This window comes from Nycticebus coucang, chromosome 16 (assembly GCF_027406575.1).
Source record: "Nycticebus coucang isolate mNycCou1 chromosome 16, mNycCou1.pri, whole genome shotgun sequence".
Classification (NCBI taxonomy): Eukaryota; Metazoa; Chordata; class Mammalia; order Primates; family Lorisidae; genus Nycticebus; species Nycticebus coucang.
Window position 1 is genome coordinate 67,686,552 of NC_069795.1, and position 15,655 is coordinate 67,702,206.

General features: G+C 38.9%; 1 pseudogene; it reads left to right on the top strand.

Moving 5' to 3' along the window:
• Positions 1-5,164: 5,164 nt before the first annotated feature.
• LOC128567856 (55 kDa erythrocyte membrane protein-like) lies at positions 5,165-10,698 on the top strand (annotated as a pseudogene).
• The last annotated feature ends 4,957 nt before the right edge of the window (positions 10,699-15,655 follow it).

Below are 15,655 nucleotides of genomic sequence, written 5' to 3' on the forward strand. Positions count from 1 at the left end.
GATGTTTGCTTCATAGAATGTGTTGGGGAAGATTCCTTCTTCCTCAGTTTTTTGGAATAATTTCTGCAGTACAGGAATAAGCTCTTCCTTGAAGGTTTGATAGAATTCTGGAGTGAAGCCATCTGGACCAGGGCATTTTTTAGTTGGAAGCTTTTTTATTCTTTCTTTGATCTCAGTGCTTGAAATTGGTCTGTTCAGGAGGTCTATTTCTTCCTGGCTAAGTCTAGGGAGAGGGTGTGATTCCAAATATTGATCCATTTCCTTCACATTGTCAAATTTCTGGGCATAGAGTTTCTGGTAGTATTCAGAGATGATCTCTTGTATCTCTGTGGGATCAGTTGTTATTTCCCCTTTATCGTTTCTGATTGAGGTTATTAGAGATTTTACTTTTCTATTTCTAGTTAGTCTGGCCAATGGTTTATCTATTTTATTTATTTTTTCAAAAAACCAACTCCTTGTTTCATTAATTTTCTGAATGATTCTTTTGTTTTCAATTTCATTGATCTCTGATTTGATTTTGGAGATTTCTTTTCTTCTACTGAGTTTAGGCTTAGATTGTTCTTCTTTTTCCAATTCCATAAGATCTCTTGTGAGATTGTTGATGTGCTCTCTTTCTGTTTTTCGAATGTAGGCATCTAAAGCAATGAATTTTCCTCTCAAAACTGCTTTTACAGTATCTCACAGATTTTGGTAGCTTGTGTCTTCATTGTTGTTATGCTCAAGGAAGTTAATGATTTCCTGTTTTATTTCTTCCTGCACCCATCTGTTATTCAACAGAAGATTGTTTAATTTCCATGCCTTTGGGTGGGGTTGAGCATTTTTTTAGAGTTGAGTTCCACCTTTAGTGCCTTATGGTCTGAAAAGATACAAGGTAAAATTTCAATTCTTTTGATTCTGTTGATATTTGTTTTGTGTCCCAGCATATGATCAATTTTGGAGAATGTTCCATGGGGTGATGAGAAGAATGTATATTCTTTATCTTTGGGGTGGAGTGTTCTATATGCGTCTATCAAGCATAGTTGTTCTAGGGTCTCATTTAAATCTCTTATATCTTTGTTTAATTTTTGTTTAGAGGATCTGTCCAGCTCTGTAAGAGGAGTGTTAAGGTCCTCTGTTATGATGGTATTATCAGATATCATATTGCTCAAACTGAGTAAGGTCTGCTTTAAGAATCTGGGAGCATTTAAATTGGGTGCATAAATATTTAGAATTGAAATGTCTTCTTGTTGTATTTTTCCCTTGACCAATATAAAGTGACCATCTTTGTCTTTTTTGACTTTAGTTGCTTTAAATCCACATGTATCTGAAAATAAGTTTGCAACTCCTCTTTTCTTCTGAATTCCATTTGCCTGAAAAATTGTTTTCCAACCCTTGACTCGGAGCTTTAATTTGTCTTTTGAAGCCAGGTGTGTTTCTTGCAGACAGCAAATGGATGGCTTGTGTTTTTTAATCCAGTCAGCCAATCTATGTCTCTTCAGTGGGGAATTCAAGCCATTAACATTTATTGAGATAATTGATAAGTGTGGTAGTATTCTATTCGTCTTATTTGATGAGAGTCCATTGCTTAGTTTTATCTTTTGCATCAGTGTGGAGGTTACGTTCTGTCCTTTGATTTCTGAGTTCTTGCTGGTGATCCATTGTGGTGGTCAGTGTGCAGAACAGGTTGAAGTATTTCCTGTAGAGCTGGTCTTGTGGCAAATTTCCTCAATGTTTGTATATCCGTAAATGATTTGATTTCTCCATCAATTTTGAAACTTAGCTTAGCAGAGTACAGAATTCTGGGCTGAAAATTGTTCTGTTTAAGTAGATAAAAGGTAGATGACCATTGTCTTCTTGCTTGGAAAGTTTCATTAGAGAAGTCTGCGGTCACTCTGATGGATTTGCCCCTGTAGGTCAACTGGCGCTTACTCCTGGCAGCTTGCAGAATCTTTTCTTTTGTCTTGACTTTGGACAGGTTCATCACAACGTGTCTTGGAGAAGCTCGGTTAGAGTTGAGGCGACCTGGGGTCCAATAGTCCTCTGAAAGCAGTGTGTCAGAATCTTTGGTGATGTTTGGGAAATTTTCTTTTATAATATTCTCTAGTATGGCTTCCTTCCTCTGGGGCATTCTTCTTCCCTTTCTGGAATTCCTATAACTCGTATGTTGGAACGCTTCATAAAGTCCCATAATTCTGACAGCGAACGTTCTGCTTTCTCTCTCTTCTTTTCTGCCTCTTTTACTATCTGAGTTATCTCAAGAACTTTGTCTTCTACCTCTGAAATTCTTTCTTCTGCATGGTCTAACCTGTTGCTGATACTTTCCATTGCATCTTTAAGTTCCCTAATTGACTGTTTCAGTTCCTTCAGCTCTGCTATATCCTTTTTATATTCTTCATATCGTTCATCTCTTATTTGATTCTGTTTTTGGATTTCCTTTTGGTTATTTTCCACTTTATTAGCAATTTCCTTCATTGTTTCCATCATTTCTTTCATTGTTTTCAACATGTGTATTCTAAATTCCCTTTCTGTCATTCCTAACATTTCTTTACAGGTGGAGTCATCTGCAGTAGCTACCTCATGTTCCCTTGGTGGGGTTGTTCTAGACTGGTTCTTCATGTTGCCTGGAGTTTTCTGCTGATTCTTCCTCATGAGTGATTTCTTTTATCTGTTTCCTTGCCCTAATTTTCCTTTCACTTCCTCTTGCTCTTTAAGTTCTTGTGCCTGTGGACTAAGGGTTACAGGACCAGAAGGGTGAGAAGGTTGAAGAGCAAAAAAGGGATGAAAGAAAGGAGGACTGAGTGATAAGAAAAAAAAGAAATATAGAGAAAGGAGAGGGGGTGGGTATAAGGAATATTGACAAAAAGAAGAGAGGCACAGAAAGAGGGAGACAGGGCAATATAGGTGTACAGTAGGGTACTTTGACACAACCTTAAAAAACCCCACTTTCTGGGGGTGCCCAGTTGGGTGGTTCCCTTGAGGTCAGCGGCTCTCTGCTAACCTGATCAGACACAGTACCCCACCTCCACCAAGTAGAGAGGAAAGACAAAAATGCTATAAATCAAACCAAAACAACCAAACAGAAAACTTTACGGGGATAAAATTGGGTGAAAAACCAAATGATAGCGGTAGAAACACTAGCAAAAATGAAGTTCTAGTTATTAAAAAAGGCAGCAATGGGAAATTATAATTAAACTAGAAAAATTGAGAAAGAAAAAGGGATCTGTATGGAAAAGATTGAAATTAAAAAACAAAAGAACATCAACAACGTCAAAATAAACAAAAAAAAACAACCAAACAAAAAAAAAGAAAAAATACACAACCAAAAACAAAGCAGTTTGTATATGTTATTGAATATTGTCTGGGCAACACGTGGTCTTCTGGGGTATGAGATGTTAATCACAGTTCTGATACGACTGGAGGCTGCTGATTTCTCAAACCCCAGCCGGTAGACACCCTAAATCTCTCTTCAGCCCACTTAAAAGGCACTTTGAACTTGTAAACTTGCTGAGCAGAAGCTTTCCCAGCTTTCTCGCTGGAATCACTGCTGAAGTGGCTATCCACTTACCCAGTGTGCCAAAACCGGTCTCACTCTGCCCCTGAGGGTTAGGGCTGCAAGGCGGCTCAGACCCCATTCATAGGCTACTTGGTGGCTGGGTTACCAGCTCCCACCGGTTTCTAGCTCTGCGATCCTGAGGGCGGAGCTTGCCGGGGCAGATCACTGACAATGGTTTCGTGTGACCCACCGCCAAACACTATTAGCTCCGTCTGGCTCAGCGGCTCAGACTGGGGCCCTAGACAACGGCCAAAGTTCTCCGCACTCCCGCTCAGGCTCTCCCCAAGGCAGTTCAGCTGAGGGCCAAGTCCAAAGATACCAAAACAGTTCACAGGTAAGGCCTTTCTGGTTTGCATTCTCACTGCTACTGAACTTACAGTTGTGGGCGCGTTTGGACGGATTGAACACACCGACCACTTGCCGGTTTTCCACTGTTTTAGTCCTCCTCTTGGGGTCCAGAAGTCTCTCGCTGACTCCCTGTATCCTCATAGGAGTGATGATAGGCAGTTCCCACCTGCCAGAGATTCCTGGAATCCTATCTCCCCAGACTCACAGTGCCCAGATGCAAGGAAGCTGTTACTCGGCTGCCATCTTGCTCCGCCTCCCTTCCATAGACTTTTTTTTTTTCAAAATGAGAAATACAATTGGTTAACAAACCCATGAAAAAATGCTCAATATCATAATCAGAAATGCAAATCAAAACAACAATGATATATTATTTCACCTCCATTAAATCAGCTATCAAAAAGACAGGCAATAACAAATACTGGCAAGGATGCAGAGAAAGAGGAATGCTCATATTGTGTTGGTGGGAATGCATAATTTTACAGCCATTATGTAAAACACTGACAATAACAAGTGTTGGTGAGGGTATGGAGAAATTTAAACACTTTATATTGCTGGTAGGAATGCAAAATTATACAACTGCTTTCCAAAACACCTTGGCGGTTCCTCAAAACAATAAACATAACTACCATGCTCTACCAATTTCACTCCTATGTATCTATTCAAGAGAAATAAAAACAGATCTCCACCAAAAAGAAAAAAAAAATGTACATACAAATGTTCATAATGGCATGATTCTTAATAGTTAAAATGTGGGATGAGTCAAAATATCCACTAATTAAGCAATGGCCCAACAAAACGTTTTATATCTATACAGTGAAATAATACTTGAAAATAAAAAAGAATAAAGCACTGATTCATGTTCAACCTAGATACACCCTAAAAGCATTATGGCAGTTGAAAGAAGCCAGTCACAAAAATATTGTATATTTGCATATATATGAAATGTCCAGAACAGCAAATATGTAGTGACAAAGAACATAACAGTCTCTATGGGATAAGGAAGGAGGATTGAGGAATTACTGCTAATAGATACAAAGTTGCTTTCTGGGATGATGAAGTCTTCTAAAATTAGTCGAGACGCTGACATAACTATGTAAACATACCTGAACTACCAAAGTGTACATTTCAAAAGGGAAAATTTTACAGTATGTAAACAATATCTCAAATCTATCGCACACACACACGCAAAGAAACAGCATTGTTAAAAAAGTAACCAGAAGAACTACATATGGAAGAAAAAGAATATTTTTTAAAAGTAAGAAACAAAGCTAAATTTGCAAGGGAATGACACTGGTTCACATTTTTCATTCATAATTTAAGATGTACAAGAAAAAAATCCTTGTGTGAATATTTGATAAATAAGTTTTTAGAAATATGAAAGGAGATTGCAATCTTACAGTGTTTGTTCAAATTTTTCTTCTGTTTCAACTACACAAGACTGCATCTCTTCAATTTTTCATGGGAGTTTATTATTAACAGCCTCTTCCCTCTAAAATTAAAATTATGCTGAAAAATATAAAATGAGATTCTGACATGGATCACAATGGATAGGCCAGTCACAAATACATATTTTGAATTGGAGTATAATAAAATCTTTGTTTCCTTTCCTATAATATAGTAATTGTTTGTGGTGGTTTTGTAATGTAACAAAATGTCACGTCTAGTAAATTCGTTTCAAGGAACTCTGCTACTTTTCTTCCTAACACTGGCCAGCCACTGCCCATAAGTTTGAAACACCTAAAAATGTTAAGAGTAAAAAAAGTCAAAAAGAATAAAAAGAGAAAAAAGTAATTGTTTTACCGGCTGCTTTTTCAAATTATATTCTTCATTATTTCAACTTGACTTTCTTTAGAAGTCCCAGCTATGGTTTGGTGCAACCCAGAAGAAAATGAGTATAATGCTAAATTAGTTTACATACGTAAACCAAAACAGAGGAAATGAAACATTTTCTTCTCAAGTGAAATGCACGTCATACAAGTTGCAGTGTCAAGAAGCAAGAGAAATAAGTCATAATCCTCCCCCAAAAATCACTGGTTTAAATGTTCTCCAAACCCTCACAGTTAAGAAATAAGGAGGCAAATAGTGATAATTACAATTCAGACTCTCGCTTTGAGCTTAGTCCGTCACGATGTTCACTATCTCGCTTACAGGAGTTAAGTTCTTCCTCAGACACCAAGAGAAAGACATGACAAAAATGAAGATGAAATAAATAACAGATATGGAACAGCAATCAAATTACATAACATTTTGCTCTCTCCTCTTAGGCAAGAATGTTTCTGTTGACTGTAGATTTTACAAATTTTTTTCTCAACACTAAGATACATTTTCAACGGCAGAGGGAAGGAATTATTTAGTAGGCAAAACAGAAACTAGGGGGAAATGTCAGACTATCTCCTACACTTTTCACACTCTCATAAATGATCGGTTCCTAATTACTTGCCTTTTGGGATTCTATGTTTCTTTCTCCATGGGGTGAATGATACTAGTGCCCTGAGAAGACATTTTGTTTGTAATAATGTTGTCTTACATTGACTGACCTGATCAAGCTACTGTATCAAATCCCTATTGGCAATAAAGTTCATATGGAAATGCAACATGCAAGAATAGGAAGAAAAAAATAAGGGTACGCTTTCCCTTTGACATTAAAAAATAATAAAACCTGTGCAATGAAAAATGGTTCATTATTGAAACACGTACGTGAGTAAACAGATCAGGGAAATACTACAGAAAGCCCAGAAATAATCCCAAATACATATGAAAATTTAGATTGTTATAAAGATCACATTTCAAACCACTGGGAGAAAGATAGACTATAAATTGTTCTGGAGCAACTGGTTAGTTATTCGGAAAAAGACAAAATTTTATATATACTTCACACCACAAACTAGAATGAGTTCTAATTGGATCAAGGTCCTAAATAATATAAATCAAACCATACATATACTAAAGGAAATCATAGCTGAATTCCTCTTAACTTGGATGTCGGGAAATTTGTCTAGTTAGTATTCAAAATCTAGCGGTAATATAAGGAAAGACTGATAACTTGGACTACTTACATATTTTTAAATACTTGAATAACAAAAAAAAATATCATTGGCAGTCAAAAAACAGCAACAAACTGGGAGAAAGTCTTTGTAACATATCACACATGGATACTATATCTAACTCTTAAAAGCTGGGGACAAAGAGCCAAATAATCTGATGAAAACAAGGAGAAAAGAATTCACAAATAAAAAGTATAAAGCAGCCCTTGAAATATATGATAAAATATTCAAACTCATTTATAATTAAAGAAATGTTAACTAAAGCAACACTTAAATACATTTCTTACCTATCAGTTTATTGAAAATTATACAAGTTTGACGTTATACTTTGTTGATGAAGTTGTAGAGAAACAAGCATTCTTCTACACTGCTAATAAGAATAAAAACTGTTATAACTTTAAAGTAGAAGGTTTGACAATATCTAATAAAACTGCATGAACTTACTATGACTCATAAAATTATAGTACATATATAATTTCAACAATTACGAACAATATGAAATATGAAAATATATACACCCAAGGTTGTTCATTGGAGCACTACTTGTATTTAAGTTGGAACTACAATCTAAGTTCCCAGCTGTAAGGAGAGTGGGCAAATAAGCTTTGGCATCCACAAAGTAGAATACTATACAGCTATAAAAATGTTAAGAAATCTCTATTAACTGTTATGGAGTAACTTCTGGGATATATACTCAAATAAAGAGGCAGTGTGCAAAAGATTATCTGTACTAGTATTCAATGTACGGGACTGTCTGTAAAGCAACCATCCCTGTATGTCTCTATTTTTCATATTCCGTGGCTGGATACTTTCCAGACAGCCCTCATGCGCTACATTTTATATAATAAATAGGAGACACTAATGAAATACATCAATTCCTTCTCTTTTGTGCAAAATGGAACACAAGAAGAATAGACTAGAATTTCTTGAGAAAGATCACGTACCAGGAGAGAGTAAAAACAGAGTAGAGAGAAGGGGGGATGAGAACAGTGTAGCAATGACACTCCTGAGTACACCTTCTAGATTGCACATTCCGATCCAACTACCTCATCACTTTCATACCTCTTTAGTGATTCCAAAGAGAAAAAAATTTGCATTTTATTCATTTGTTTATATTTTGCATTACTGAAATTATTAACTTTTATTACTTATTATTATCAATGTCCCAAGCAGGACAGAGAAAGGATCTGTTTATCTAGTCAGGAGGGACAGCTAAGGTGGAAACAGAACAGATTTCCATACAGTCCTGTTTCCACCTGACTTTCAGAAGCATGTGGTGCCCCCAATAACTAAGGCTTTCTGTAGTTCCCTGGGACAAATCACCTGAGTTTTCTGCTCCCTTTGTGTTAATTTACATTTCAGTTTTCTTGATTTGCTATGCCCATCTACTTCCTGGCATCTAAAATTTGTCTTCTCTTCTGTATATTTTGTTTTTATGTGAGTTTGTGCTGTTCTTATATCCTCAATCATGATTTCAGTGGAGCTTGGGTAGTAGTGGAGATCAGCCTGAATTTTGTAATTCTTTTTGGCAGCTTTAGGTAATTAAGGAAGGGGATTCTAAGTTAAAGGAACTCTGTTGGTCACTAGAGTTTTATGGTGTTTTGTGGAGAGGCGATAGAGCTTGTGCTGCAGAACATGGCTCTCCAGTTTACTGTGCAACCTCTGTGGCTACATTGCCTCAGAATTAAAACGGATGGAATACTACTATCTACCTGTGAAGATTCTTCTGAGGGCTAAATGGCCTTATACCTGTAAGAAACACTTAGGAGATTGCCAGCCACAAAATAATCATTCAGTAAGTACTAATTTTTATTACTATTACCAGAAAGCTCAAAGAACAATAGCCATTATGTCTGTCTTCAACCAGCCCTATAATAGCAACCCTAGATAGTATCATGAAGTTACTGCCATTTGTGCTATGGGGTAAATGCTCAGGACCATCTCACCTGTTTTTACTTTGGGGCCTAATTTTCTGACATCAAGAGTGAGACATTAAGAGCAATAGAGAAATGATATATCGTCAACTTTCTGTTTATTTGGTTAATTTGTTTCTAATCAATTCACCATGCATTCATTGACTCAGTAAAACAGAGACTTGGACATATGGGAAAATTAGACACACTTACGTAATAGTGATTGCCTAATAGAAGCATATATGGAATGATAACCTAGGTGAAAAACTGATTCATGAAGTATTTAAGGAACACTCAATGAGTAAAAATAGAAGAGACAGCTGAAGACGATATAGAATTACTGAAATCTAATTGGAAGTCTCCTGCCCAGGGCACTGCCTGCGGGGTGGTGACGGGCCCAGCCGCTTTGCTTTATGGCCGCGCCCCCAGGCCCGAGCCCTTGAATTCCCAGTGCTGTCAGTCATGAGTCCTGGGGTCCCAGCTTTCGAGATGACACTCAAGGCCAGCGGGGCAGCGGGGGTGAGGGTGGGAGCAGCATGCACACAGTCCTCGCTGGCCTCTTCCTGGAGCACTTCCTGAAGCGCCTCTGGCTGGAGGCTGTGAAACAGCAGTGCAACCCTGTAACTGAGGACAGGTACACCAATCGCTCTGCAGCCTCCGGTAGCCCTGCGCGGGCCAAGGGGCGGGAGGTGCAGCCAGTGCGACTCTTACAGTTTGAGGTTACCCAGGAGCCCATGAGAATCGGTCTGAAGCGGAATGAAAAACAATCCTGTACACTGGCCAGAACTCTTCACGGCGGCATGATTCACAGACAACGCTCCCTTCACGTGGGAGATGAGACCCTAGCGCTCCATGGGGCAAATGTGACTAATCATTCAGTAGATCAGCGGCAGAAGGCGACGAAGGAAACAAAAGGAACCATCTCATTAAAAGTAATTCCCAACCAGCAAAGTCATCTTCCTGCGCTACAAACATTCATGAGAGCTCAGTTTCACTCTGACCCCCAAAAACGACAATCTGATCCCTTGCAAGGAGGTGGGACTGAAGTTTGTTGCTGCGGACGTAATTCAGATTAACAAATAGGACAGCAGTTGGTGGCAGCGGCAAGTCAAAGGCCTCTCTGAGGAGTCAGCAGGATTGATTCCGTCCCCAGTGCAGGAAGGGCGAGTGGTGAGTGTGGCTCAGTCAGCTCCAACCCAGGCCCCACGCTTCAGAAGAGGTACAAGGACAAGTGCCGGCCAGGCACAGGTCAATGTTTGACCAGTTGATGTTGTTCCATAGGAGGAAATTGTTCAGCTGCCTGCTTTCAAGAAGATCCTGGTTCTGATGGAGCCAGTTGGACAGGTCGCAGCCATGTTAAGAAAGCCCTGCTCAGCCAGAATCCAGAAAAGCTCATATACCCCGCCCAGTACACCACAGGGTCACCAAGGAAGAGCGTGTAAGATGGGAAGGAGGACCACTTCATCTCAACAGAGATGACAAGAAGCATCCCTGCCCACGAGTTCTGAGAGTTTGGCAGTTACCAGGGCAATATGTTTGGTGCCAAGTTTGAAACAGTACAGCAGATTCATAAGCAGGACAAGACTGCCATCCTTGACATGGAGCCCCAGACCCTGGAAGCTGTTCAGGCAGCAGAACTTTCACCTTTCATTGTGTTCATGGCACCTACAGACCAGGGCACTCAGATGGAAGCGAGGCAGCACTCCAGAAGGATTCAGGAGCCAGCCGCAGCCAGTAGGCTCACTACTTTGACCTGTCACTGACCAACAATGGCACTGAGGAAACCCTTTAAAAATTGCAAGAAGCCTTTGACCACGCCTGCAGTTCTCCACAGTGGGTGCCTGTCTCCTGAGTTTACTAAGTTCACAGAATGTGGAGACCCTTATGCTCCTCTCTGGCATTTACAACTACCTTCTCTTTGCTTAAGACAAACAGGGTTGCTCCAACAAGTTTTGTGCCAAACTTCCAGCTATCTGCAACTACCCTAATTAAGCTAATAGGATTCAGTATTCTTGCCCAGGCTTCTGAAGGGCTGAGATTTGATTTTCCTGATAGATGGGGCCCCATTGATCTGGATTTCAAAAGGATCTCTGAAATTGAGGATAAGAAGTACTATCAGAATGTAACTGCTAATCAAAGATGATGCACACACACAAAAAGTGGACCCTGTCCCTCTAAAGCCTGCCCTCCTTCAACTTTCTCAAATGTCAAAATGAAACAGCTGTGCAATGGAATGACATCTGCTCTAGGGAGAGCCTCAAAGGCAATAAAAATGTTGCTGTGTTAAAAAAATCTAATTGGAACATTGAGTCATAATATTTCTATTGAAGTCTTTCATGAATTATTTGAATTAATTACTCACTGGTAGGGATGGGTTGTCAAGAAATGAGTGGAACTTTAGGATTCAAGGACACTTCTTCCCATGGAGCTCCTACAAAGGTCCTAGAAAGGGTTCCAAAAATATGGTCACGTATTTACAAAATTTGGAAGCAGCTAGTTTAACCATAATCAGGAAAGATGTCTCTTTATACTCTTACTTCCCTTTAATCACATTTCCCTGTGGAAAGTGACATTGGAATTCCTCTGGGAATTTTTGGGAATCCTGCAAAGCAGAATTTGGAGGATGCATTTCATTTGGGTTTAATGGGATATGTATTTTTACAGTGCTCTGTATATAGTGAGCCTATTGTTAACCATCTTAGAAGAGGAATGAACTCCAGAATACTTTCACTTCTCACTGGGTGAACTCATCCTGTGCCATGGTCCAAATGGTGCCAGAGATTCTGTTATATGGATATGCCCTACATTTCTCAGTACTGGAAGTCAGGATAATGGAGGAGAAATGATGTTTGAAATGTGCACAGCCAGGAAGTAGCCAGTAGAAATTTCTTCCAGTCATCAATGGTATGAAATTATAAGCAGTACATTCAATTCTCATGAAGCCTAGTCAAAACAAAAGCTACTATCTGTCAAGAATATACATGATGATGCAGCATATACAATTGTAAACATATCACATATTTTTTACTGAGAATTGTACACAAAATTGAACTTCTCCAAATTCCTTTGCTTATAAGGCATACACCCGTAACAGTACTACAAAGAGCCAGGACATAGGAATGTGAAGTGGTGTAATACGTACATCCCAGGGTATTAGACTGTGTCTTAGCATATCTGATAAATCTTGTCCTGATGCTATCCGGCACATCCAGAAAAATCAGCGAGCAAAATTGCTACTAACAGTACAAAGAATCCTGAAGAAACAAATGTTTCACTGAGAAAAGCACAATTGATCAATAAGTCAATGTATGCAATTTAAGAGTAATTTGATTACACACTTATGTAGCTCAATACAATGTAGATACAATCTGTTAGTGCATTTGTTTTTGTGCATGCCCTGATTTCAGATTCATTTTGCATTTTTACACTTATTGATCACACCCAAAATCAAAGTCTTACAGAGATGTTTGAGGCAGTTATGTGGTAATTAATAAAGATAATGTTTCAAAATTCTGTAATGTTTGTAGTACTTGTCAGCTTTTAAAATTTCCAAAATTTTGTGAGGTTTTTTATTTCTCTCTATATATATTTACTTCATACATAATTGCTTACTCATAATTTTTTGTATTCTTCTCGAAAACCTATAGATAGGTTCATTGTGAGGTTGAGATTTTTGTATATGCGTAGCTCACTGTTCATGCCTCTCTCACAAGTTCTCAAAAACTCTTAGCTCTGAGCATTACGTATAAGTAACCAGCAGAGTGCCTGACATATAGTAGGTTCCTCACCACCTTGAAAAACTCACACACACACATACACATTTGAACAAAATGATCAAAAGATAATAATAAGGTACAACTCAGATATTTTTCTGTATTTAGGTAATTTTTCCTTTTCTTTTTTATATCCATGCTAGTTTTATTATTTTCTCGTATAGTCATTCAAAATACTGGTATTATGTTTTACCTCAGAAGTTTTCCTTCTATACTCTCACAATACTTTTCTTTGAAAATTCTGAAATGTGCCTCAATATCCCCTCATCTGCATCTCTTTAGTTCCTGTGCTTATTGAACTATTTGTGATAACTTTTTATAGCCTTTTCTCTCACTCCAACTCTTTCCCAACTGCCTGTTCATTCTTTTCCCTCGCCTGTACGTAAGCCCCCTTCATGTCATTCTTTCCCCACTTTCTAACATCACTGGCTGCACCGTTCAATAGAAGCATCCTCTAGGAAAAAGCTAATTGCTTCGGGAATTTCTATGCCCTACAGCCAATGGGAAACTTTTGGAATCTTCTATTAGTCTCCAGATAGAAATCCTACCTCAATCAGAGATAATTATGAAACCAAGCAAGAGGATTTCAATAGTCTTCTCAAATTGATCCCAAAGATGCCACCTGCAAGGCTTCTGCCTCATTCAGCTTTAGCCACTTTCAATTAACTTAACAGCATAAAGCACTCCCAAGGGACTGGGAATAAACAAAATCCAAATTACAAACAAGCAGAGATATCTGAAACAATTAAGCCCTTGGTGGTTTAACTCCAGGGTGCCCAGAAGTCTTGTTCAAGGCCAACGACCCATTTGGAGTAGGTACAATATAAAATCAGTTCAATCCCATGAAGCAGCTAACATCTGATAAATTCAGGCTGTATAGACAGTTATGTTACATAATTGATAAGAGAAAAAAACAACATGTGGCCTGAATGACCTGAGTTAGCACTCTCCGCAGACCAATTCTCCAAAGTAATGTCCAAATTTCCACTTCACTTTGCAAACTTGACCTCATGTACTTCCTAGCATAACATAATACTCTACTGAAAAACTGCATTTTACAATTAATTGGGACCCCATCAGATAATGTAGGCCAAGTGGCCCTTTAAATGCTTGTGCCCTCAGAAAACTAAGCAGTTCCCTTACTTGTATTTTGGCAGATTTAAAGAAGAGCCAGTGCAGAGAAGTGGATGAAAAAGAGAGCAGAGGTTGGAAAAACAAAATAGAAAATGAAGCAAAGAAGTGCATGTGTATGAGTGATTGAAGTCACAAAGTGACTCCAAAAGAATAGTCCTCAGAGTGAATCCCCATAGCTGTGCGTACGTACGTATCTGATGATGGACGTCAGGGAAGCATTTCAAAGGTGCTTATGTTTTGACTGAACACAGGATTACAGGAGTCTCCTGCCAAGATTCAGGAAGGGAGGCAGATATGAAGTCCCAATTTTTCCTTCCTTCCACCCTCTCCTCCCCTCCCAGTGTTATCATTGCTGAAGCAGCAGCACAGAGGGAGAGTTCTGGGACTGAAGAAGCTTATCTGTAACAGCAGCTTATCTATGGCTAGCAGTAGACCTTGAAGTTAAAACTAAAGGAATTCCAGCCCTCCTGCCACTTCTCTTTTTCTCGACCCGATTCCAGTTTCTTACTAGCCTCTTTCTCCTAGTTTATGCACTTCAATCAATCAAGCAAGAAATTAGAGCATATTCAGGCCCCACAGGGCTGCAAGAATCATGCAAGGACTGGGGACACCAAGATAGACAAGGTACTCTCTCTGACACCAGAAAACTTACATCATTATTGAGGACATGAGGCATGAACATTAAAGGACCAAAACAAGGCTAGAGGCCAGGTGGTATATGTTGATAGTATATATTAATGGTGGTATATATTAATCTCAATGCACTTGAATAGGCTCTGGGTTCTAAGGAGAAAGTTCAGGAGGGGCCCAGGGTTAAGGCTCACATAGTGGACCAAGAAAATAGATACGGTTTAATAGAGTTGAGAAGGATAAGCAACTGGGAAAAGGATCACAGAATGTGCAAAAGGACAAGAAATTAGGCTGGCTTTTTTGGAGGAAGTAGACAGCCAGGTGTCTCAAGGTGGTGAAGGAAAGGAACATTCCACTCAGACTCTGGAGGCCTTTAGATATCAATCTAAAGGATTTGGACTTTATTCTGAGAGATGTGGAAAACAACTAAATCTTTAAAGAAGGGCATGTCTGCTCTGTCGTTTGTTCATGAATGCACATAGGTGCGCATGTGAATGTAGTCATTAATGTTTCATTTATTCCCTACCTTACCTCTGCAAAGGATCTGAGGCTTATAAAAACAGAAATCTATAGCATCTGAAAGAGCAAGTGGGTAAAAATGTCAAAGGTAATTTTAAAGAGTTATATAAGAAACTAAACCTAGGGGATGATAATTCATATTTTTAAGCCAGAATAATTTCGAATGTAATGAAGGTATCAGGATAAGCAAATAAATTGGCGGCTAGGAAGAGAGAGCACAGAAGTCGTTCTTAATATATATAACTTAACATTTAATAATAAGTGTGATTTGAATATATACATTTATAAATGTATATATTTATAAATGAGTATAATAAATATATAAGAAGATAATCCTAACATCTATCATGAAGGTCAATTATCTTTGGAATTACCACCACTCACTCTGCAGGGACTCAAATCGTGGAATCCTCAGCAAGTGCCTTACATGTGCTTTATGGACCAGTCCTCTAAGCTATAATCTGGCATGTATCACTGGACTCCCTTTTTGCAAGGACTACTGATGAACATGCCTAGTGAAGGTAACAGTGGTGATACATGCCAGAGCTGCCCTGGCTGCTGCCCTCAGTTCTGTCTTCCTGCAGGCAGGAAGTCAGGAGGGTCTGCTGTCTGCACGGAGGGCCCTGGCATGCGTCACTACAACAATGCATTCGTGCTGCCTATAATCACTGCAGATGGCCCCAGTGGATTCTGACATAATAATGGGAAAAAAAACTCGGTTTTCCATCTTTTATTTATTGCAGCCCCCTCAACCTTGAGTCA